Source organism: Oncorhynchus nerka, linkage group LG2 (assembly GCF_034236695.1).
Source record: "Oncorhynchus nerka isolate Pitt River linkage group LG2, Oner_Uvic_2.0, whole genome shotgun sequence".
Lineage (NCBI taxonomy): Eukaryota > Metazoa > Chordata > Actinopteri > Salmoniformes > Salmonidae > Oncorhynchus > Oncorhynchus nerka.
In genome coordinates, this window is record NC_088397.1 from 75807459 (window position 1) to 75831148 (window position 23690).

Here is a 23690-nt window from a genome sequence, read left to right on the forward strand (position 1 = left end):
TGAAACGGTCTGAATTTACAAACTGACCATTTTTCTCTGGATGGAAACACCATAATATTAATCCAATGAATTAAGTCACATTTCGTAAAATCAATCCAATATACTATGTTATTACAAAAAAGGTTTTAAATTCTCTGGTAATGTCAATGCAGAATACTATCAAATGCTTCTCAAAGATGCCCTCTGGGGGTCAAACTAGCAAAAACGTGCAGTAACAGAAGAAATGTCTGCGAATTAAATGACGTGCCACAGAATGCTGTGGCAGCACACAGGGTGTGCCGCAGTATGATGCAACTTTTAGAGGAAGAATCACTGTTTATCTTTCGCTGTGCCCTCCGGTAAGCCACTTAACCCTAATTGCTCCAGGGGTGCTGTATAATGGTGACCCTGGCTGTGAGCCCACTCCCTGCAGGTGTCTCAGAGGGAGTTGGGATATGCAAAAAAAACATTTCCATTACTCACTTGTATGTAACAGGAGAAATATAAGCACCCCCACTCGTCCATTGAGTCCGAATCACAATATGGTCACTACAATGTACAATACCAAAAAACACTTCATCCAGTCAAATAAATAGAACATCACCTCCCCATCTGCATCCCCGTGTTCGGTGTTCATTTCTCTCTTTCTTTCTTACCAATCTATCTTTCCATCTTTTTGTCATCCTAACCCCCCTCCTGTGTTCATTTTTCTCTTTCTTGACCCATTTTCAGCAGAACGGAGACAATAGTAGGTCCCCTGAGGGCAGCAGAGGGCAAGTTTGAATATCAAAAGACCCCAATGTCCCCCACCTCACCCTCCTTAAACCCCACCCCTCAAACCCTGCCACCACTGTCCATCTGCCAGGAGAAGAGATGTGAGCGGGAGAAGGGGGAAGGGGGATGGAGAGAGAGGGAGAGAGAGAGAGAGAGAGAGAGAGAGAGAGAAAGGTATGGGGAATGTAGATGTGACAGACTGCAAATGTGCAGAGTGTAAGAGAAAGAGAGAGAGAGTGTGAGAGATAGAGTGAGAGATGGATGGATGGATGGATGGATGGATGGATGGATGGATGGATGGATGGATGGATGGATGGATGGATGGATGGATGGATGGATGGATGGATGGAGAGAGAGAGAGAGATGGATGGATGGAGAGAGGGACAGAGAAAGAGGTGGAAAGGAGAAGGAGGGAGACAGCGGGTGTGTGGAGAGTTGGTGACAGGGGAGAGGAATGGAAGGAGCCACTAGTACAGGATGTGTATGGTGACAGAGACTGTAGTCTCTCTCTCTCTCTCTCTCTCTCTCTCTCTCTCACACTCTCTCTCTCTCTCTCTCCTCTTTAATTTCTCTCATTGTTACACAGGAGTCTGTCGTGCATGTCCCTGTCTATAAAAGTGTGTATTCTTATTTTACATTTATGTAGTTCTGTCCTTGAGTTATTGTCTATTGATATTTTGTATCATGTTGTGTTTTGCGTTTTGTGTGGACCCCAGGAAGACTAGCTGCTCTGTTACACTAAACACACACAATCTCCCGGGAATCAAACCCACAACCCTGGTAGTGCAAGCGCCATGCTCTCCCAACTCCATGGGGATCCATAATAAACACAAAACTCCATCTCCGACTATGCTCATGGTTTCTGAAAGAATCAAATTCATTCTCTATAATTTTTTTTGCATCATTTCACATCAGTACTGTGATATAAATGTATTGTGTATTGTGTTCATTGTCTGAGTATTGTGTGTATATTGTGGGGAGAGTCGCAACTCGCAACACACACATACTGGGTAAAATGACACAGTCTTGCTGAGAACCAGACCAAGCGTGACACGACAGTTGATGGTGTGTGTGTGTGCGTGCACTCCAGTAGAATCTATAAAGACATTACACAGCCACTCTGTCTACAGCAATGAGCCCCAATGGATTGGTCAAAAATAAACGTGTATTTTTTTCATATATAGACACACCATACATTTTTATAAAATCAACTATGTGTAGGCTACTGAGCTTGTCTGATGCTTTAAGCACTGTGATTAAAAATGAAGACACAAATGACTAAAATGAGGGAGGCAGAGATCAATATAGCCTAACCAGAAGAAAAACACCTGTTCCCGACCCTCGTCCTCCGCTGCTGCTGGCCTTCGTGGATTCTGCCGTTACGCTCCTGAAGTTGACGATAATAGGCTACACCAGCGGTCAGAAAACGTTTCCATTTGGAGTGCCAAGTTATCGTACCATTCCTACTAGGGATGCACAAAATATCGGTGAGCATATCGGAATCGGCCGATAGCTAAAAATGCCAACATTGACCCAATGTCTAGTTTAATGCCGATGTGCAAAACCGATGTCATAGCTGACGTGCATACCTATATAATGTAGGTAGATGACGTGCATACCTATATAACGTAGGTAGATGACGTGCATACCTATATAGCGTAGGTAGATGACGTGCATACCTATATAACATTTACATTTACATTTAAGTCATTTAGCAGACGCTCTTATCCAGAGCGACTTAGGTAGATGACGTGCATAATACCTATATAACGTAGGTAGATGATGTGCATACCTATATAACGTAGGTAGATGACGTGCATACCTATATAACGTAGGTAGATGACGTGCATACCTATATAACGTAGGTAGAGCCATACACACATACAGGCACACACAGAGCCATACACACATACAGGCACACACAGAGCCATACACACATACAGGCACACACAGAGCCATACACACATACAGGCACACACAGAGTCATAAACACATACTGGCGCACACAGAGTCATACACACATACAGGCACACACAGAGTCATACACACATACTGGCACACACAGAGTCATACACACATACAGGCACACACAGAGCCATACACACATACAGGCACACACAGAGCCATACACACATACAGGCATACACAGAGCCATACACACATACAGGCACACACAGAGCCATACACACATACAGGCACACACAGAGCCATACACACACAGAGTCATACACACATACAGGCACATACAGGCACACACAGAGCCATACACCCAGAGCCATACACACATACAGGCACATACAGGCACACACAGAGCCATACACACCCAGAGCCATACACACATACAGGCACATACAGGCACACACAGAGCCATACACACCCAGAGTCATACACACATACAGGCACATACAGGCACACACAGAGCCATACACACCCAGAGTCATACACACATACAGGCACACACAGAGCCATACACACATACAGGCACACACAGGGCCATACACACATACAGGCACACACAGAGTCATACACACATACAGGCACACACAGAGTCATACACACATACAGGCACACACAGAGCCATACACACGCAGAGCCATACACACATACAGGCACATACAGGCACACACAGAGCCATACACACCCAGAGCCATACACACATACAGGCACATACAGGCACACACAGAGCCATACACACCCAGAGTCATACACACATACAGGCACATACAGGCACACACAGAGCCATACACACCCAGAGTCATACACACATACAGGCACACACAGAGCCATACACACATACAGGCACACACAGGGCCATACACACATACAGGCACACACAGAGTCATACACACATACAGGCACACACAGAGTCATACACACATACAGGCACACACAGAGCCATACACACACAGAGTCATACACACATACAGGCACACACAGAGACATACACACACAGAGCCATACACACACAGAGCCATACACACATACAGTTACACACAGAGCCATACACACATACAGGCACACACAGAGCCATACACACACAGAGTCATACACACATACAGGCACACAGAGCCATACACACATACAGACACACACAGAGCAATACACACATACAGGCACACACAGAGCAATACACACATACAGACACACACAGAGGCATACACACATACAGACACACACAGAGCCATACACACATACAGGCACACACAGAGACATACACACATACAGGCACACACAGAGCCATACACACATACAGACACACACAGAGGCATACACACATACAGACACACACAGAGCCATACACACATACAGGCACACACAGAGACATACACACATACAGGCACACACAGAGCCAAACACACATACAGGCACACACAGAGTCATACACACATACAGGCACACACAGAGTCATACACACACAGAGACATACACACATACAGACACACACAGAGCCATACACACATACAGGCACACACAGAGACATACACACATACAGGCACACACAGAGCCATACACACATACAGGCACACACAGAGCCATACACACACACAGAGCCATACACACATACAGTTACACACAGAGCCATACACACATACAGTTACACACAGAGCCATACACACATACAGGCACACACAGAGTCATACACACATACAGGCACACACAGAGTCATACACACATACAGGCACACACAGAGCCATACACACATACAGGCACACACAGAGCCATACACACATACAGGACACACACAGAGCCATACACACATACAGGCACACACAGAGCCATACACACATACAGACACACAGAGCCATACACACATACAGGCACACACAGAGCCATACACACACACATACAGAGCCATACACACATACTAGCACACACAGAGTCATACACATACTGGCACACACAGAGTCATACACACATACAGGCACACACAGAGCCATACACACATACAGGCACACACAGAGTCATACACACATACAGGCACACACAGAGTCATACACACATACTGGCGCAGAGCCATATACACACATACAGGCACACACAGAGCAGACACACAGAGCCATACAGGCACACACAGAGAGCACACACACACACAGAGACACACACAGAGCCATACACACATACAGACACACACAGAGCCATACACACATACAGGCACACACAGAGACATACACACATAGCACACAGAGCATACAGACACACACAGAGCCATACACACATACAGACACACACAGAGTACACACATACACACATACACACATGGCACACACAGAGTCATACACACACAGAGACATACACACATACAGACACACACACAGAGCCACACATACAGACACATACACACATACAGGCACACACAGAGTCATACACACATACAGGCACACACAGAGCCATACACACATACAGGCACACACAGAGCCATACACACACACAGAGCCATACACACATACAGTTACACAGAGCCATACACACATACAGTTACACACAGAGCCATACACACATACAGGCACACACAGAGTCATACACACATACAGGCACACACAGAGTCATACACACATACAGGCACACACAGAGCATACACACATACAGGCACACAGAGCCATACACACATACAGACACACACAGCCATACACACATACAGACACACACAGAGCCATACACACATACAGAGAGCCATACACACATACAGGCACACACAGAGGCACACACAGAGTCACACACATACAGGAGCATACACACATAGGCACACACAGAGCCATACACACATACAGGCACACACAGAGTCATACACACACAGAGACATACACACATACAGACACACACAGAGCCATACACACATACTACACACACAGGCATACACACATACTGGCACACACAGAGTCATACACACACAGAGACATACACACATACAGACACACACAGAGTCATACACACATACTGGCACACACAGAGTCATACACACACAGAGCAATACACACATACAGACACACACAGAGCCATACACACATACAGGCACACACAGAGTCATACACACATACTGGCGCACACAGAGTCATACACACATACAGGCATACACAGAGCCATACACACATACAGGCATACACAGAGCAATACACACATACAGACACACACAGAGCCATACACACATACAGGCACACACAGAGTCATACACACATACAGGCACACACAGAGTCATACACACATACTGGCACACACAGAGTCATACACACACAGAGACATACACACATACAGACACACACAGAGCCATACACACATACAGGCACACACAGAGTCATACACACATACTGGCGCACACAGAGTCATACACACATACAGGCATACACAGAGCCATACACACATACAGGCACACACAGAGCCATACACACATACAGGCACACACAGAGTCATACACACATACAGGCACACACAGAGTCATACACACATACAGGCACACACAGAGCCATACACACATACAGGCACACACAGAGCCATACACACATACAGACACACACAGAGCCATACACACATACAGACACACACAGAGCCATACACACATACAGGCATACACAGAGCCATACACACACAGAGCCATACACACATACAGGCACACACAGAGCCATACACACATACAGGCACACACAGAGTCATACACACATACAGGCACACACAGAGCCATACACACATACAGGCACACACAGAGCCATACACACATACAGGCACACACAGAGTCATACACACATACTGGCGCACACAGAGTCATACACACATACAGGCATACACAGAGCCATACACACATACAGGCATACACAGAGCAATACACACATACAGACACACACAGAGCCATACACACATACAGGCACACACAGAGTCATACACACATACTGGCACACACAGAGTCATACACACACAGAGACATACACACATACAGACACACACAGAGCCATACACACATACTGGCACACACAGAGTCATACACACATACTGGCACACACAGAGTCATACACACACAGAGACATACACACATACAGACACACGCAGAGTCATACACACATACTGGCACACACAGAGTCATACACACACAGAGCAATACACACATACAGACACACACAGAGCCATACACACATACAGGCACACACAGAGTCATACACACATACTGGCGCACACAGAGTCATACACACATACAGGCATACACAGAGCCATACACACATACAGGCATACACAGAGCAATACACACATACAGACACACACAGAGCCATACACACATACAGGCACACACAGAGTCATACACACATACAGGCACACACAGAGTCATACACACATACTGGCACACACAGAGTCATACACACACAGAGACATACACACATACAGACACACACAGAGCCATACACACATACAGGCACACACAGAGTCATACACACATACTGGCGCACACAGAGTCATACACACATACAGGCATACACAGAGCCATACACACATACAGGCATACACAGAGCAATACACACATACAGACACACACAGAGCCATACACACATACAGGCACACACAGAGTCATACACACATACTGGCACACACAGAGTCATACACACATACAGGCACACACAGAGCCATACACACATACAGGCACACACAGAGCCATACACACATACAGGCATACACACATACAGGCACACACAGAGCCATACACACATACAGGCACACACAGAGCCATACACACACAGAGTCATACACACATACAGGCACATACAGGCACACACAGAGCCATACACACCCAGAGCCATACACACATACAGGCACACACAGAGCCATACACACATACAGGCACACAGAGAGCCATACACACATACAGGCACACACAGAGTCATACACACATACAGGCACACACAGAGTCATACACACATACAGGCACACACAGAGCCATACACACACAGAGTCATACACACATACAGGCACACACAGAGCCATACACACACAGAGCCATACACACACAGAGCCATACACACATACAGTTACACACAGAGCCATACACACATACAGGCACACACAGAGCCATACACACACAGAGTCATACACACATACAGGCACACAGAGCCATACACACATACAGACACACACAGAGCAATACACACATACAGGCACACACAGAGCAATACACACATACAGACACACACAGAGGCATACACACATACAGACACACACAGAGCCATACACACATACAGACACACACAGAGCCATACACACATACAGGCACACACAGAGTCATACACACACAGAGACATACACACATACAGACACACACAGAGCCATACACACATACAGGCACACACAGAGACATACACACATACAGGCACACACAGAGCCATACACACATACAGGCACACACAGAGCCATACACACACACAGAGCCATACACACATACAGTTACACACAGAGCCATACACACATACAGTTACACACAGAGCCATACACACATACAGGCACACACAGAGTCATACACACATACAGGCACACACAGAGTCATACACACATACAGGCACACACAGAGTCATACACACATACAGGCACACACAGAGCCATACACACATACAGGCACACACAGAGCCATACACACATACAGACACACACAGAGCCATACACACATACAGACACACACAGAGCCATACTCACATACAGGCATACACAGAGCCATACACACATACAGGCATACACAGAGTCATACACACATACAGGCACACACAGAGCCATACACACATACAGGCATACACAGAGTCATACACACATACAGGCACACACAGAGCCATATACACATACAGGCACACACACAGAGCCATACACACACAGAGCCATACACACATACAGGCACACACACAGAGCCATACACACATACAGGCACACACAGAGCCATATACACATACAGGCACACACACAGAGCCATACACACACAGAGCCATACACACATACAGGCACACACAAAATATGTGTCTCCTAACATGTTGAAGTAGGATAAAAGAAAACAGAATAGAACACTATAAGTTAGTGGTGCACGCTTAGTAATATTTGGTTTAAGAATAGAATAGAAAATAATAAAATAGGTAAAACCATAAGTTAAACACAGTATCTAAAAGCAAGATCTATTTGGCATTCATGTAATGTGTTAGTAACTTATCTGAACAGAGTTTTCCTGCAATGCTTTTGTCCTTATCAAAACTGAAAAGTCCTCTGTCGGATTTGTCCTTGATAAATATGCATGTCCTAATGTTGCAGTGCTACGTGCAGAGAAGCAGCAGAGAGCACACAATGCTTCTCTCTCTCTTTCTCTGGGGAAGGAAGGAAGAGAAAGACACATTTCTCATGATAGGACGACTGATTCATGCATGTGTGCAATGCTTTCTGGTATAAACAACTCCTTTTGTGTCTGAATGAGATTGTATCTTCCTGACCTACAGAATGAGACTTGAGTGCCAAGGTCTGAATTAAAACATGCAGTACTTCTAGCGGTCTGGCTCAGTTCAATGCCAGCTAAGCTATGGAGAGGAAAGCCACACACATACACACTCACACAGTGCCAGATAAGCCACTGAGAGGACAGCAGGGTTCTCTAATGCAGATTTCATTAACCTATCGCTGCGGACCTCCACGGGTCTCCCCACAACCACCTGGCCAGGCCAAGACTGACCACAATGCAATGCTCCAATCAGCTAACAGCATGCTAGCATACGAGGGGATCACTGAAAGAGAGGCCATATGGCCCAAAACATTGTGAGGGACTCCGATAAGATGGTCGGATGGACCAACACACATATAATGTACACAGAAACAAAGAAGCACATATACAGCCAGTATGTGACTGGGGTTTGGGCACCTGCTTGTGGAAGTGGTAAACACACACACAGTTTCTGGATTTGACTCTCAGATTGGAATCAAACACAAAGGATATGTGAGGTAATGGTGGTGAACCATCTAGCATGTACCTACTCACTACCCTGGGGAGCAGGGTCAATTGGAGCAATGCTGTAATGTTTGACTTGCTCGAGTTCAGATGTCAGCCATCAACATCTAAAAGCCATTCAGCAGAGACTAGAGAAGTTCTGACACCAGTAGAGAACAACACTGTTCAGAAAATGAAACAGCAGCACTTGGTGGTGAAACATGTGTACTGCAACACAGAGATAAATCCCCATCCACAATAAGATCACAAGACCAACAACCACTCGACCCTGGTCGTTGCCAAATTCCAAATGAACTCCTAGTCCCTACTCACCATGCGTATAGATCTGAACTGATTTGGTAGGTGTTAGCAATATGGGATTAGCGCCACCTTGCCCTCTGACAACTACTGTTGCTACAGAGTTTATAGACCGACATGACATATCTGGGGTTATAAGAACTGTGACTGATTTGGACTCTTATATGTCTTTAAAGCCTGACAACACATCTGCCATTGTCTCCAAATCATCACATGCATCTCTCCTTCTGTTAATCAGAGGAAACCCACAGCCTGCCGTCCAAACAGACCACATCCGAATCCAAGGGTTCGATTTCCCTTCTTGATGAGGCATTGTGTGTGTGTGTGTGTGTGTGTGTGTGTGTGTGTGTGTGTGTGTGTGTGTGTGTGTGTGTGTGTGTGTGTGTGTGTGTGTGTGTGTGTGTGTGTGTGTGTGTGTGTGTGTGTGTGTGTGTGTGTGTGTGTGTGTGTGTGTGTGTGTGTGTGTGTGTGTGTGTGTGTGTGTTTGTGTGTGTGTGTGTGTCTGTGTGCATGTGTATTCATATGTGAAAGGGTCCTCTTGACCTATAGGCTAAGAGAAGGTCTGACAAAATGTATCCATATAGGGGTTGATGACAGATCCATATCCCCACACTACAGACGGTCTCTCCATAGCTAGAAGAGAGCCCAGCTCCAGTTCACAGTCCTGGCTGGCGACCATTCAAACCTGGCGTCTTTCATTCATAACCAAAATAATATGGCAGAGGATCAGTTGAGTTGAGAAGTAGGGAATATAATCGTATTCTGATGGATCTGTATGTCTGTTTGCAAAAAAACTAGAAGCTATGTATGTGGTCAGGCGAAATTAGTGGGAACAGAATCTTCTCTAGCCTACAGGCATAATGTTGAACATCATGTTGAACTCAAATCTCTTCTTGACTTTTTTACTGGACTGATGTCTGAGTAATTCAGTTAGTTCAGACCAGGATCCTTCCTCCATTACTTTCTGACTCCCAATTCAACCCAGGATCCTTCCTTAATATACCAAAAGCAAAATGTTGGCATCTTATTAGATAAAGATATTATCATGTTAACTCCATCTGTCTGTCTGTCTGTTGTAAGGGCTATAGAGGGAAACATCTGTCTGTCTGTTGCAAGGGCTATAGAGGGAAACATCTGTCTGTCTGTCTGTCTGTTGTAAGGGCTATAGAGGGAAACATCTGTCTGTCTGTCTGTTGTAAGGGCTATAGAGGGAAACATCTGTCTGCTGTAAGGGCTATAGAGGGAAACATCTGTCTGTCGTAAGGGCTATAGAGGCAAATATCTATCTGTCTGTTGCAAGGGCTATAGAGGGAAACATCTGTCTGTCTGTCTGTCTGTTGTAAGGGCTATAGAGGGAAACATCTGTCTGTCTGTCTGTTGTAAGGGCTATAGAGGGAAATATCTGTCTGTCTGTCGTAAGGGCTATAGAGGGACACATCTGTCTGTCTGTCTGGCCGTCGTAAGGGCTATAGAGGGAAACATCTGTCTGATGTAAGGGCTATAGAGGGAAACATCTGTCTGTTGTAAGGGCTATAGAGGCAAATATCTATCTGTCTGTTGCAAGGGCTATAGAGGGAAACATCTGTCTGTCTGTCTGTCTGTTGTAAGGGCTATAGAGGGAAACATCTGTCTGTCTGTCTGTTGTAAGGGCTATAGAGGGAAACATCTGTCTGCTGTAAGGGCTATAGAGGGAAACATCTGTCTGTCGTAAGGGCTATAGAGGCAAATATCTATCTGTCTGTTGCAAGGGCTATAGAGGGAAACATCTGTCTGTCTGTCTGTTGTAAGGGCTATAGAGGGAAACATCTGTCTGTCTGTCTGTTGTAAGGGCTATAGAGGGAAATATCTGTCTGTCTGTCGTAAGGGCTATAGAGGGACACATCTGTCTGTCTGTCTGGCCGTCGTAAGGGCTATAGAGGGAAACATCTGTCTGATGTAAGGGCTATAGAGGGAAACATCTGTCTGTTGTAAGGGCTATAGAGGCAAATATCTATCTGTCTGTTGCAAGGGCTATAGAGGGAAACATCTGTCTGTCTGTCTGTCTGTTGTAAGGGCTATAGAGGGAAACATCTGTCTGTCTGTCTGTCTGTCGTAAGGGCTATAGAGGGAAACATCTGTCTGTCTGTCTGTCTGTCTGTCGTAAGGGCTATAGAGGGAAACATCTGTCTGTCTGTTGTAAGGGCTATAGAGGGAAACATCTGTCTGTCTGTCTGTTGTAAGGGCTATAGAGGGAAACATCTGTCTGTCTGTCTGTCGTAAGGGCTATAGAGGGAAACATCTGTCTGTCTGTCTGTTGTAAGGGCTATAGAGGGAAACATCTGTCTGTCTGTCTGTCGTAAGGGCTATAGAGGGAAACATCTGTCTGTCTGTTGTAAGGGCCATAGAGGGAAACATCTGTCTGTCTGTCTGTCTGTCTGTCTGTCTGTCTGTCTGTCTGTCTGTCTGTTGTAAGGGCTATAGAGGGAAACATCTGTCTGTCTGTCTGTCTGTCTGTTGTAAGGGCTATAGAGGGAAACATCTGTCTGTCTGTCTGTCTGCCTGCCTGTCTGTCTGTCTGTCTGTCTGTCTGTCGTAAGGGCTATAGAGGGAAACATCTGTCTGTCTGTTGTAAGGGCCATAGAGGGAAACATCTGTCTGTCTGTCTGTCGTAAGGGCTATAGAGGGAAACATCTGTCTGTCTGTCGTAAGGGCTATGGAGGGAAACATCTGTCTGTCTGTCTGTCTGTTGTAAGGGCTATAGAGGGAAACATCTGTCTGTCTGTCTGTCGTAAGGGCTATAGAGGGAAACATCTGTCTGTCTGTCTGTCTGTCGTAAGGGCTATAGAGGGAAACATCTGTCTGTCTGTTGTAAGGGCTATAGAGGGAAACATCTGTCTGTCTGTCTGTCGTAAGGGCTATAGAGGGAAACATCTGTCTGTCTGTTGTAAGGGCTATAGAGGGAAACATCTGTCTGTCTGTCTGTTGTAAGGGCTATAGAGGGAAACATCTGTCTGTCTGTCTGTCGTAAGGGCTATAGAGGGAAACATCTGTCTGTCTGTCTGTTGTAAGGGCTATAGAGGGAAACATCTGTCTGTCTGTCTGTCGTAAGGGCTATAGAGGGAAACATGTGTCTGTCTGTCTGTCGTAAGGGCCATAGAGGGAAACATCTGTCTGTCTGTCGTAAGGGCTATAGAGGGAAACATCTGTCTGTCTGTCTGTCTGTTGTAAGGGCTATAGAGGGAAACATCTGTCTGTCTGTTGTAAGGGCTATAGAGGGAAACATCTGTCTGTCTGTCTGTTGTAAGGGCTATAGAGGGAAACATCTGTCTGTCTGTCTGTCTGTCTGTCTGTTGTAAGGGCTATAGAGGGAAACATCTGTCTGTCTGTTGTAAGGGCTATAGAGGGAAACATCTGTCTGTCTGTCTGTTGTAAGGGCTATAGAGGGAAACATCTGTCTGTCTGTCTGTGTGTTGTAAGGGCTATAGAGGGAAACATCTGTCTGTCTGTCTGTTGTAAGGGCTATAGAGGGAAACATCTGTCTGTCTGTCTGTCTGTCTGTCTGTTGTAAGGGCTATAGAGGGAAACATCTGTCTGTCTGTCTGTCTGTTGTAAGGGCTATAGAGGGAAACATCTGTCTGTCTCTCTGTCGTAAGGGCCATAGAGGGAAACATCTGTCTGTCTGTCTTAAGGGCTACAGAGGGAAACATCTGTCTGTCTGTCTGTCGTAAGGGCTATAGAGGGAAACATCTATCTGTCTGTCTGTCTGTTGTAAGGGCTATAGAGGGAAACATTTGTCTGTCTGTTGTAAGGGCTATAGAGGGAAACATCTGTCTGTCTGTCTGTTGTAAGGGCTATAGAGGGAAACATCTGTCTGTCTGTCTGTCTGTTGTAAGGGCTATAGAGGGAAACATATGTCTGTCTGTCTGTTGTAAGGGCTATAGAGGGAAACATCTGTCTGTCTGTCTGTTGTAAGGGCTATAGAGGGAAACATCTGTCTGTCTGTCTGTTGTAAGGGCTATAGAGGGAAACATCTGTCTGTCTGTCTGTGTGTTGTAAGGGCTATAGAGGGAAACATCTGTCTGTCTGTCTGTCTGTCTGTCTGTCTGTCTGTCTGTCTGTCTGTCTGTCTGTCTGTCTGTCTGTCTGTCTGTTGTAAGGGCTATAGATTGAAACATCTGTCTGTCTGTCTGTCTGTCTGTCTGTCTGTCTGTCTGTCTGTCTGTCTGTCTGTCTGTCTGTCTGTCTGTCTGTCTGTCTGTCTGTCTGTCTGTTGTAAGGGCTATAGAGGGAAACATCTGTATGTCTGTCTGTTGTAAGGGCTATAGAGGGAAACATCTGTCTGTCTGTCTGTCTGTCTGTCTTTCTGTCTGTTGTAAGGTCTATAGAGGGAAACATCTGTCTACTAATGTTGCTATCTCCATTGTGGTCCAAATCCATGCTCCTTTAGTAATTCTATTCAATAGGAATTTGTCAGTCTGCCAGTCAGTCAGTGAATGTGAAGGGGGTCTTTGTTATAGTTCCAGATGACATGTGCCCAGTTCTGCTGCTGTATTTAAGCTGTCCCAGAGACTGCCTGCTGGGAGTTTAGTTTATTAGGATCCCCATGAACTACTTCATAGGCAGCAGCTACGCCTGGGGTCCACATAAGATGTACAAATACATGACAGAGTACAGAACAGTAATAGACAAGAACAATATAAGATACTCTATTAAAGGATATGTTTTCATTCTTACCACCAAATCTTTTGATGTAAATGGCATGTTATAGAAGGTTCCAGACACCTTTTGGTGATTTAACATTTTTGATAAAACCTACTCCAAACAGCAAATCACTTCCTTATCCTTGTTGTGTAGGGGCCCCAAAAAACATGAACAAAGGCTCCAAAAACACCCAAATACATCATTTTAGTATAGTGATGCAGGTCTTTAGATGTTGTACTCATGAAAGTGTGACATTCTTTATCCCCAATGGTATTTTCCGTTTTGCGCGCCTCTAGCCATTTCCCTTATCCAGCTGTTCCATTGTGTAGCCTGCTGCCACAGATAACTGTCAAAATAAAGGACATTTTTAAGGTTAAGTTCAGGCTTTAACTCTAAAACTTATGGTTAGGCATTATTAACTCTGAATGGTTAAGGTAAGGGTTAAGGTTTGGAACAGGCTTAAAAAAGAAATCACAAAAACGACTTTCTATTGCAACCTTTAGCACTTGAGGCAGATTGAAACGCCCATCTGCCATCCCCAAAGCCTTAGCAAAAGCCAAACCTACATGAACATAACAACGCTCACTGTTGCCCCTAGTGGCCGTTTTCCACATCTCCTGACGGCCACAGACATGGATGGAATACTGACTTGTGTCACGGGTGACCTGGCTGGCTGGCTACACAAGGAGGATGCGGAAGTAATTTGCTGTTTGGGGTAAGTTTCTCAAAAACATGTGAAATCACAAAAAAAGGTGTCTGGACCCTTCTATAACATTCCCTTTACATTAAAAAATAGACTTGGTTGTAAAAAAGAAAACACATCCTTAAATTCACAATAAAAAATGTAAATTAAAAAATGGTTTTATATATATATATATATATATATATATATATAAAGTGAGGGAAAAAAGTGTTTGATCCCCTGCTGATTTTGTACGTTTGCCCACTGACAAAGAAATGATATGTCTATAATTTTAATGGTAGGTTTATTTGAACAGTGAGAGACAGAATAACAACAAAACAATCCAGAAAAACGCATGTCAGAAATGTTATAAATTTATTTGCATTTTAATGAGGGAAATAAGTATTTGACCCCCCTGCAATAATGACTTAGTACTTGGTGGCAAAACTCTTGTTGGCAATCACAGAGGTCAGACATTTCTTGTAGTTGGCCACCAGGTTTGCACACATCTCAGGAGGGATTTTGTCCCTCTCCTCTTTGCAGATCTTCTCCAAGTCATCAAGGTTTCGAGGCTGCCCCCGGTTACCAAGAAGTTAAGGTTTCGAGGCTGCCATCCGTTAACAAGAAGTTAAGGTTTCGAGGCTGCCCCCTGTTACCAAGAAGTTAAGGTTTCGAGGCTGCCCCCTGTTACCAAGAAGTTAAGGTTTCGAGGCTGCCCCCTGTTACCAAGAAGTTAAGGTTTCAAGACTGCCCCCTGTTACCAAGAAGTTAAGGTTTCGAGGCTGCCATCTGTTACCAAGAAGTTAAGGTTTCGAGGCTGCCCCCTGTTACCAAGAAGTTAAGGTTTCGAGGCTGCCCCCTGTTACCAAGTCATCAAGGTTTCGAGGCTGCCCCCTGTTACCAAGTCATCAAGGTTTCGAGGCTGCCCCCTGTTACCAAGAAGTTAAGGTTTCGAGGCTGCCCCCTGTTACCAAGAAGTTAAGGTTTTGAGACTGCCCCCTATTACCAAGAAGTTAAGGTTTTGAGGCTGCCATCTGTTACCAAGAAGTTAAGGTTTCGAGGCTGCCCCCTGTTACCAAGAAGTTAAGGTTTCGAGGCTGCCCCCTGTTACCAAGAAGTTAAGGTTTCGAGGCTGCCCCCTGTTACCAAGAAGTTAAGGTTTTGAGGCTGCCATCTGTTACCAAGAAGTTAAGGTTTCGAGGCTGCCCCCTGTTACCAAGAAGTTAAGGTTTCGAGGCTGCCCCCTGTTACCAAGAAGTTAAGGTTTCGAGGCTGCCCCCTGTTACCAAGAAGTTAAGGTTTCGAGGCTGCCCCCTGTTACCAAGAAGTTAAGGTTTCGAGGCTGACGTTTGGCAACTGGAACCTTCAGCTCCCTCCACAGATTTTCTATGGGATAAAGGTCTGGAGACTGGCCACTCCAGGACCTTAATGTGCTTCTTCTTGAAACCACTCCTTTGTTGCCTTGGCCGTGTGTTTTGGGTCATTGTCATGCTGGAATACCCATCCACGACCCATTTTCAATGCCCTGGCTGAGGGAAGGAGGTTCGCACCCAAGATTTGACGGTACCTGGCCCCATCCATCGTCCCTTTGATGCGGTGAAGTTGTCCTGTCCCCTTAGCAGAAAAACACCCCCAAAGCATAATGTTTCCACATCCATGTTTGACGGTGGGGATGATGTTATTGGGGTCATAGACAGCATTCCTCCTCCTCCAAACACGGCGAGTTGAGTTGATGCCAAAGAGCTCCATTTTGGTCTCATCTGACCACAACACCTTCACCCAGTTGTCCTCTGAATCATTCAGATGTTCATTGGCAAACTTCAAACGGGCATGTATATGTGCTTTCTTGAGCAGGGGGACCTTGCGGGCGCTGCAGGATTTCAGTCCTTCACTGAGTAGTGTGTTACCAATTGTTTTATTGGTGACTATGGTCCCAGCTGCCTTGAGATCATTGACAAGATCCTCCCGTGTAGTTCTGGGCTGATTCCTCACCGTTCTCATGATCATTGCAACTCCACGAGGTGAGATCTTGCATGGAGCCCCAGGCCGAGGGAGATTGACAGTTCATTAGTGTTTCTTCCATTTGCGAATAATCGCACCAACTGTTGTCACCGTCTTGGCCATGGTGGAGAGTTTGGAATCTGATTGATTGATTGCTTCTGTGGACAGGTGTCTTTTATACAGGTAACAAACTGAGATTATGAGCACTCCCTTTAAGAGTGTGCTCCTAATCTCAGATCGTTACCTATATAAAAGACACCTGGGAGCCAGAAATCGTTCTGATTGAGAGGGGGTCAAATACTTATTTCCCTCATTAAAATGCAAATCAATTTATAACATTTTTGACATGCGTTTTTTTATGGATTTTGTTGTTGTTACCTCTCACTGTTCAAATAAACCTACCATTAAAATTATAGACTGATCAATTCTTTGTCAGTGAGCAAACGTACAAAATCAGCAGGGGATCAAATACTTTTTTCACTCACTGTAGATGTCTCAAGGGAGCGTTGAGGGAGCGTGCAATTAGCATGCTGACTGCAGGAATGTCCAAAAGAGCTGTTACCAGAGTATTTCATGTTCATTTCTCTACCATGAGTAGCCTCCAATGTCGTTTTATTTGGCAGTATGTCCAACTGGCCTCACAACCGCAGATCACCTGTAACCACGCCAGCCCAGGACCTCCATATCCGGCTACTTCACCTGCGAGATTGTCAGAGATCAGCCACCCAGACAGCTGATGAAACTGAGGACTATTTCTGTCTGTAATAAAGCTGTTTTGTGGGGAAAAACTGATTCTGATTGGCTGGGCCCGGCTCCCCAGTGGGTGGGCCTGGCTCCCAGGCCCACCCATGGCTACGCCCCTGCCCGGTCATGTGAAATCCATAGATTAGGGCCTCATGAATTTATTACAATTGACTGATTCCTTATATGAACTGGAACTCAGTCAAATTGTTGAAATTGTTGCATGTTGCGTTTATATTTTTACTCAATAATACTTCCGGCACCGACAAAGATGTCCGCCTCGCTTCACGTTCCTAGGAAACTATGCAGTATTTTGTTTTTTTACGTGTTATTTCTTACATTGGTACCCCAGGTCATCTTAGGTTTCATTACATACAGTCGGGAAGAACTACTGAATATAAGAGCAACGTCAACTCACCATCAGTACGACCAGGAATATGACTTTCCCGAAGCGGATCCTGTGTTCTGCCTTCCACCCAGGACAACGGAATGGATCCCAGCCGGCGACCCAAAACAACAACGTCGTAAAAGAGGGAAACGTAGCGGTCTTCTGGTCAGGCTCCGGAGACGGGCACATCGCGCACCACTCCCTAACATACTTCTCGCCAATGTCCAGTCTCTTGACAACAAGGTTGATGAAATCTGAGCAAGGGTAGCATTCCAGAGAGACATCAGAGACTGTAACGTTCTTTGCTTCACGGAAACATGGCTCACTCGAGAGACGGCTAATGGAATCGGTGCAGCCAGCTGGTTTCTCCACGCATCGCACTGACAGAAACAAGCATCTTTCTGGTATGAAGAGGGGCGGGGCCGTATGCCTTATGATTAACGAGACGTGGTGTGATCACAACAACATACAGGAACTCAAGTCCTTCTGTTCATCTGACTTAGAATTCCTCACAATCACATGTCGACCGCATTATCTACCAAGGGAATTCTCTTCGATTATAATCACAGCCGTACATATTCCATATTCATACTCAGGTCTGTTCAACGCTGGTCCGACCAATCTGATTCCACGCTTCAAGACTGCTTTGATCAGGTGGACTGGGATATGTTCCGCATTGCTTCCAACAACAACATTGATGAATATGCTGATTCGGTGAGCGAGTTCATTAGAAGGTGCATTGACAATGTAGTTCCAATAGCAACGATTAAAACATTCCCAAACCAGAAACCGTGGATTGATAGCAGTATTCGTGTGAAACTGAAAGCGCGAACCACTGCTTTTAACCAGGGCAAGGTGACCGGAAAAATGATCAAATACAAACAGTGTAGCTATTCCCTCCGCAAGGCAATCAACCAAGCTAAGCTTCAGTATAGAGACAAAGTAGAGTCACAATTCAACGGCTCAGACACAGGTATGTGGCAGGGTCTACAGTCAATCACGGATTACAAAAAGAAAACCAGCCCCGTCACGGACCAGGATGTCTTGCTCCTAGGCAGACTAAATAACTTTTTTTGCCTGCTTTGAGAACAATACAGTGCCACTGACAGGGCCCGCAACCAAAACCTGCGGACTCTCCTTCACTGCAGCCGACGTGAGTAAAACATTTGAACGTGTTAACCCTCGCAAGGCTGCAGGCCCAGACGGCATCCCCAGCCGCGTCCTCAGAGCATGCGCAGACTAGCTGGCTGGTGTGTTTACGGACATATTCTATCAATCCTTATCCCAGTCTGCTGTTCCCACATGCTTCAAGAGGGCCACCATTGTCCCTGTTCCCAAGAAAGCTAAGGTAACTGAGCTAAACGACTACCGCCCCGTAGCACTCACTTCCGTCATCATGAAGTGCTTTGAGAGACTAATCAAGGACCATATCACCTCCAGCATACCTGACACCCTAGACCCACTCCAATTTGCTTACCGCCCAAATAGGTCCACAGACGACGCAATCTCAACCACACTGCACACTGCCCTAACCCATCTGGACAAGAGGAATACCTATGTGAGAATGCGGTTCATCGACTACAGCTCAGTATTTAACACCATAGTACCCTCCAAATTCGTCATCAAGCTCGATACCCTGGGTCTCGACCCCGCCCTGTGCAACTGGGTACTGGACTTCCTGACGGGCCGCCCCCAGGTGGTGAGGGTAGGTAACAATATCTCCACCCCACTGATCCTCAACACTGGGGCCCCACAAGGGTGCGTTCTGAGCCCTTTCATGTACTCCCTGTTCACCAACGACTGCGTGGCCATGCACACCTCCAACTCAATCATCAAGTTTGCAGACGACCCTACAGTGGTATGCTTGATTACCAACAATGACGAGACGGCCTACAGGGAGGACCGGAGGGCACTCGGAGTGTGGTGTCAGGAAAATAACCTCACACTCAACGTCAACAAAACAAAGGAGATGATTGTGGACTTCAGGAAACAGCAGAGGGAGCACCCCCCTATCCACATCGATGGGACAGTAGTGGAGAGGGTAGTAAGTTTTAAGTTACACATCACGGACAAACTGAATTGGTCCACCCACACAGACAGCGTCATGAAGAAGGCGCAGCAGCACCTCTTCAACCTCAGGAGGCTGAAGAAATTTGGCTTGTCACCAAAAGCACTCACAAACTTCTACAGATGCACAATCGAGAGCATCCTGTCGGGCTGTATCACCGCCTGGTACGGCAACTGCTCCGCCCACAACCGTAAGGCTCTCCAGAGGGTAGTGAGGTCTGCACAACGCATCACCGGGGGCAAACTACCTGCCCTCCAGGACACCTACACCACCCGATGTCACAGGAAGGCCATAAAGACCACAGCCTGTTCACCCCGCTATCATCCAGAAGGCGAGTTCAGTACAGGTGCATCAACGCAGGGACCGAGAGACTGAAAAACAGCTTCTATCTCAAGGCCATCAGACTGTTAAACAGCCACCACTAACATTGAGTGGCTGCTGCCAACTCACTGACTCAACTCCAGCCACTTTAATAATGGGAATTGATGGAAATTGATGGACAATATATCACTAGCCACTTTAAACACTGCTACTTAATATAATGTTTACATACCCTACATTACTCATCTCATATGTATATACTGTACCGTCACTCATTCATATAACTTTATGTACATATTATTTATCCCTTTACACTTGTGTGTATAAGGTAGTAGTTTAGGAATTGTTAAGTTAGATTACTCGTTGGTTATTACTGCATTGTCGGAACAAGAAGCACAAGCATTTCGCTACACTCGCATTAACATCTGCTAACCATGTGTATGTGACAAATACATTTCATTTGATTTGTTTTGTGTGCAGTTAAAGCAGCAATCAGCAGTAGAAACAATAACAAAGCGGCCTCCCTGGTCAACAGCTGAGGAATGGAACTGGAGAAATGTAATCACTCTCAAAGTCATAGACAGAGCTATGGATGCAAGGATTGACCATCAATGATATCAACATTATAGTTTTAACCATGTTTTGAAGCTATATAGTGTTTGCTTATATTTTCTTTGTTAACAAACATTGGCGTAAACAAGTGTATATTTGGGGTTCTGATGGGGTACGACAGTTGACGCATTTCTAAATAACATTCTTCCAGAATCAATGGGTATGGCCTCCCAAGTGGAGCAGCGGTCTAAGGCACTGCATCACAGTGCGAGAGGTGTCACTACAGACCCGGGTCTGATCCCGGGCTGTATCACAACAGGCCGTGATCAGGAGTCCCAATTATAATAATCAATGCATACATGTCATTAATTTAGAAGTCCAAAAAGGGATGTAGCAACTGCTGATTGGCCCTTTAAGGGCAAGGCCAGCTGCTTTGTTTTGAGCCAGTTGCAGCTTTGTCAGGTCTATCTTTACTGCACCTTAACATATTAGCAGACATTAATCCAGATTTATTTAAGACCCGTTTATTGTTAATTAACCATTAAATGTGTAGGCCTAGCTAATTTGTGTTTACAGAGAGGCCTAGCGGATGTATGAATCACAATCAGAATGCTGAATAGAAGAGCTATGGGCCGCGCGTAGCTCGTTTGGTGACATGACGTGATTCAGATAACCAAACGAAACCCCTGAATTATCTCTGCATGACCAGCCTCCCCAAAGACTCGCTGTGGCGACAACACTCACATTCACTTCGAGGAGTGCTATCATCCTCCCTATCTAGAGCATAAGTTACAGTACCAGCCACCCGCCCGCAGCTGCCGGCCTAACAAAACATCCATGCTGACAATCATTAAATAGCTATTGTGTCTCCTTCAATATTGTGTCAAACATCACAACTACCTATAAAGACTTAAATGTGACTGGTGTGTGGAAATAAACGACTGTATACTGACCCTGTTTATAATCTGCGCAGAGCAGCAAAAAAGAACCCACCGCAGCATCATCCATCCATGCGCAGCGCATTAGGCTCGGCAACGTGAGAAGGCTGCACCCGGTCAAGAACGACTGCAGATGGCTGTACCGAAAACATCTACCATCTTTACCGAAGCTGCGGCATCCCTTCACAGCATAATTTCATCTCGACATCTTCAAATATTCATAAACCCGTTAGCCACTAGGCAATATGACACTATGCGAAAGTATGACCTATTATTAGAAGCCTGTTAGAGGAATGCTGTTGCTTACTTACCTGAGTGCCTGTGGCGTGACCGCAGATATTTCGCTGTTCCCTCTCTTTTCTCCGCTGTGTGTGTCAGCTCTGCAGTAGCATGTGTGAAAGTGTGTGCTTGTGCTCGTTATTTCGTGTAATGCGGTACAGGTCTCTCTCACTCTCTCTCTCCCTGTTCCTCCTCTCTCGCTATCCGTGAAGCCGCAATCACATCTTCGGCTGGTGCGCGCTCCCGGTCAGTGGGTCGATGTGAGTACATGACGCGGGCGTCCTGGGGTAGCGCTGGACAGGTGTTGAGGGGCGGGGAAGGAGAAAAGAGAGGTTGACTGGTGACAGTAGTAAAGACTGCTGGTGCGGTGCTATTTATTTAAGGAGAGGTGGAATAACTCAGACAGAGAGCTGTGGATTACTCCATACAGCCATATCTGTTCCCTCATTGCCCCATTCTCAGTGTGTGTGTGTGTGTGTGTGTGTGTGTGTGTGTGTGTGTGTGTGTGTGTGTGTGTGTGTGTGTGTGTGTGTGTGTGTGTGTGTGTGTGTGTGTGTGTGTGTGTGTGTGTGTGTGTGTGTGTGTGTGTGTGTGTGTGTGAAAGAAGAAGAAGAGACGCCTTCAGGAACGCTTAGCGGAACACATGTATGCCATAGGGGTAGGCAATGAAAACTACCCCATGGCAAGGCATACAAGTCCCTACACCATGGCAACCCTGCCTCCCTACAAGCTATGGGTATTGATCATATTCCAGCCTCTAATAGAAAAGGGAACCGTCTTAAACAGTTAAACCAAAGGGAAAGTTTTTGGATTTACAAACTACAGGCCACTAAATACCCTGGTTTAAATGAAGATATGGATTTACAGACTACAGGCCACCATATACCCTGGTTTAAATGAAGATATGGATTTACAGACTACAGGCCACTAAATACCCTGGTTTAAATGAAGATATGGATTTACAGACTACAGGCCACTAAATACCCTGGTTTAAATGAAGATATGGATTTACAGACTACATGCCACCATATACCCTGGTTTAAATG

The 23690-nt window shown here is 45.6% G+C and overlaps 1 protein-coding gene across 1 annotated transcript in view; it reads right to left on the reverse strand.

The window, feature by feature from the left end:
* LOC115131660 (neurofascin-like) overlaps positions 1–22766 on the reverse strand; it is a 173849-nt gene extending 151083 nt beyond the window's left edge. Inside the window, exon 1 of the mRNA XM_065002691.1 lies at positions 22677–22766. The gene's annotated coding sequence lies outside the window, so the exon portion shown is untranslated. The remainder of the gene's footprint in view (positions 1–22676) is intronic.
* Positions 22767–23690: the final 924 nt, after the last annotated feature.